Source organism: Lichenostomus cassidix, unplaced genomic scaffold (genome assembly GCF_008360975.1).
Source record: "Lichenostomus cassidix isolate B80296 unplaced genomic scaffold, HeHo_3.0 HiC_scaffold_62, whole genome shotgun sequence".
In the NCBI taxonomy this organism is placed as follows: domain Eukaryota; kingdom Metazoa; phylum Chordata; class Aves; order Passeriformes; family Meliphagidae; genus Lichenostomus; species Lichenostomus cassidix.
This window is the reverse complement of record NW_028147235.1, coordinates 11045-14945: the sequence shown is the minus strand read 5'-3', so window position 1 is coordinate 14945 and position 3901 is coordinate 11045. Positions and strand designations below refer to the sequence as shown.

At 53.0% G+C, this 3901-nt stretch overlaps 1 long non-coding RNA gene across 1 annotated transcript; it reads right to left on the bottom strand.

Annotated features, from left to right (window-relative positions):
* Window positions 1-1796: 1796 nt before the first annotated feature.
* LOC146424167 (uncharacterized) lies at window positions 1797-3468 on the bottom strand. Its single transcript, XR_014847129.1, has 3 exons — window positions 3248-3468; window positions 2114-2192; window positions 1797-1926 (listed from the first exon to the last, which is right to left on the bottom strand). It is a non-coding gene; the product is annotated as an uncharacterized LOC146424167 (long non-coding RNA).
* Window positions 3469-3901: the final 433 nt, after the last annotated feature.

The following is a 3901-nucleotide window of genomic DNA, read 5'->3' as shown; positions in this document are numbered from 1 at the left end:
GGCTGGCGCCCACTGCGCTACGGCTCCTGCTGCTGCCAGAGCCGGGCGGGACTCGGGGACAGGGAATGGACACGGGGGGACAGCAAAGGCCGTGGGGCTGCAGTGATGTTGGCGCTCAGGCCAGTGCCAGCACAGAGCTTTGGACATGAGGGGTCATGAGAGGCCATGCAAAGCCTCAGCCTTGGCAGGAGGGAGTCCTGCCATGTCCCCAGGGCAGGGCAGCTGTGAGGTGCCACAAGTGCAGATGTGGTGCAGAGCAGGCTCAGAGCACCTCTGGGAGGGGATGAGACCCTTCCCCAACTCCAAACCACACCAAAACCACCATAAACAGGACTTTGCATCTTTAGAAGCCACTGGCAACTTGGAAGTGACTACAGCTCAATCCCACTGTGAGAAGGAAGGGAATCTTCCCAGTGAGCTGCCATACAGCCACTATTAACAATGGGTGGGATTTAGAAGTATAACACTAATAAATAATACAAACAAATAATAGTAACAACAATAACAAGAAATCAACCCCCAAATGCCAACACACAGCACCACACCAAAAGGATGAACCTCCTTTTTCTTCATTGCCTCAAGGCTCATGAGAAAGAATTCTGGTATATAATACCAAAAAACCCACTCAGGAACAAGTTCCACTCCCTTCATCACCCCAACCTTTGGCTGTCTCAATCCAGACCCTGCCCCACACTCCAATCCCCACCCCAACCCATCCCACCCCTCCTGGACATCAAGACCCCCTTCCCAAGCCCTATTTCCACCCTTCCACCACTCCAATTCCCATCCCACCCATCCTGCCCCACCCAATGCCCATCTCACCCCTCTGGAACTGCATCCCACTTTGCCCAATCCCTTCCAGTGTCATTCCACACTGAGGGGCTGTGGAATTGAGTCATTTTGGGCAGGGATTGAGCCGGTTTGGGGTAAGATTGAATACTTTGCAGTGGAATTGAGTGGTTTTGAGGTACTGGATGAACCCTCTTGGCTTTTCAAACACAAAATGGAGAAAGAAACTGTACCAAATACCCAGAAGCACCAAATCATCCAGAATAGCTCCTGAACACCAAACACCCCTCCCAAAGAGCAGTAAAACCATGAGGCTTTAGGTAATAAGGCTGGAGTAGAAGAAAAAGATCTTCCTGCAGTCGGGGCTTGTGCAGGGCTTCTCTTACTGGTGGCTCCGTTGGTGTCGGGTCATCTTAGAGCTCTGGGTGAAGCTCTTCCCACACTCGGGACACTCATAGGGTCTCTCCCCAGTGTGGATGCGCCGGTGGATGATGAGGGTGGAGTTGAGCTTGAAGCCTTTCCCACAGTCAGGGCAGCGGAATGGCCTCTCCTCTGTGTGAATCCGCTCATGGAGGAGGAGATTGGAGCTGCTCTGAAACCTCTTCCCACACTTGGGACACTTGTAGGGCCTCTCCCCAGTATGGATCCTCTGGTGGCGGATCAGGTGCGAGCTGTCTCTGAAGCTCTTCCCACATTCCCCACACTTGTAGGGCCGTTCCCCAGTGTGGATCATCTGGTGGCAGATAAGTTGGGATCTCCTGGTGAAACTCGTCCCACATTCCCCACACTCATATGGCCGTTCCCCAGTGTGGATCATCTGGTGGCGGATCAGGAGAGAGCTTGTCCTGAAGCTCTTCCCACATTCCAAGCACTTGTAGGGCTTCTCCCTGGCGGGAAGCTGCTCATGGGCCACCTGCTCATAGCTCTGGCTCGATTGCTGGCCAATTTCCTGGCACAGGGTGGGCCTTTGCTCCTCACAGCACCCTGGGCTTGGTTTGGAGCCTCTCCTTGTGTGGGATCTCCGGGGCTTTTCCTCCCCATTGGACTCCTGTGCCATGGAGTTGTTCAAATCAGCCTCTTCCATGAGGTTCTCCAGGAAGGATTTTTCCTCCATGGTCTCCATTCCCAGCTCATTGCCTGGGGGTGGAAACACAAGAGGATTTTAGATTTGCCTACATGCCAAAAGGAAAGGGGAAGGAGATTCCCCTCAGTCCATTCTTGGCAGGACAGTGTCAGCAGCAGGGTTGTCCTGCAGCCAGGGACGATGTTGGGCTGGAAGATGGAGAAAAAAAGAGGGGGAATGGGGCAGTGACTTCCTCCTCACCTGCCTGGCTGTCCTGGGGCATCTTCCTCTGCCTCACAGCCTTCTCCTCCATCCAGCCAAGGTTTGGGAATGGGAAATCCTGGTTTGGAGGGGGAAAACAAGGTGTGAGCATGTATGTTAGGTTTGAAGGTCCTCCTGCTCGAGTCCATTTCTAGAAGTCACAGGGCATCTGGTGTCCATAAAAACCTCCAGAGCACTATGATTTTGAAAAAAAAAAACCAACAAAAAAACCCCCAAAACAATCCCAGGAGTTCCCTTCTTTGGTCTCTCCACTTTGGAATTCTGGGGGTCCCTCCCATCCTGGCTGCTGGGGGTTCTGCATGTATTGGGCTTCCCACATCTAGATGGACCCAAGCCTCCCTTTGCTTTTGTGGGTCCTTGGAATCCCCAAATTTCTTCCTCTCCAGTCTCCCCACTTTGGGGTCATGCTGGTCCCTCTCCTCCAGGGTCCCCTCATTTAGGGATGCCAGGGGGTTTTGGGTTTTCCATAGGTTGCTTCTGCCCTAAGTGCTTCAGGGTGTGGGTGTCCAAGGAGTCACCTCTCTCCCCATCTCCAGGTTTTTGAATTTTCCAGATGTCCTGGCATTTCCCCCTTCTGTGGGCTCCCCATTTCGGAGTCCTTGGGATCACAGGGTTCCCCACCTCCAGACTCCCTCTCCTCCAGACTGCCAGCAGTCCCCTCATCGTGGTATTGCCCTCTCCACCCTCCCCACTCTGGACATCCTGAGGTTCCTCCCTTTTGGTTCTCCACGGGGGTCCCACAGCCCCCTGGCCCTGGGCTGGAGGTGGCAGTGCTTGCTTTGGGAAACCCAACCCTCACTGCAGGGGGGGTCCTCGCATCCCCCCGCCCACCACTGTGGCTCTGCTGGCAGCCACCACCAGGACACCCAGAAACACCTCCCAGGGACACCCCAACATCCCCCAAGGGATGTTTTTGACACAGCTTGGAAGTCCTTCATACTCCAAACACCCAAAACCACTGTGCTCATTTAAAAGTAAACTGTCAGGAGAAATGAACCCCACTCAACTGCCCCAACAGACATTACAGGTCAGAGTAATAATTCACTGAAGAGATTACAGTAAATACAATGATACAGAGCAAACTGCTTTTAACCCACAAAGATTGAGTACAACCTGGCTCCCTGTAGGTCAGAGCGATGGTCGAGATCCTACCAAGTGGTGGTCACAGTCCTGTTGAAATGGTGGTCTTGTGGAAGTTCTGCACCTCCTCTGGATCAGTTGAGTGGAAGTTGTGTCCCACATCACCAAAGCCAGATTTTATATGCTCAGGTTCAGGTGGGAATGCTCAGTACCTCCCCCAGGGCAGGGAGTTTGACAATGGAATGATGTCATCCTGTGAGTCATGGGATACTTGGGGAGTCTTTGATGGTCTCAGCTCTTGCAGCTGCCCATTGTGCTGGTGCCATTGAGTCCACGATGGCCCATTAGCAGAGATGACCCCTCAGGCTGGGTGGGACTGTGCTGGTGCTTCCCTGGAAGGAGTCATCTCAGCTGAGTCATTGGTGTGAAAAAGAAGCACTGCCCTGCCTCACAGGGTTTGCCTCTCTTTCCTTATCTCATTTAACACACAGCTGGTAGCCTGAGGGATCAGGGGTGCACTGGGCAGCTCCTGCAAATGACCCGTCATCAACAGCTCATCAGAAATTACCTAAAGGGAGTAGAATGCCGAGTTTGGTCACAACCACAGAGTGCTAAACTGTAACCAAAATGCTAATCTGTAACCAGGACAGGCTGGCAGAGAGATTTCATCGAGTGATATCTGAAATC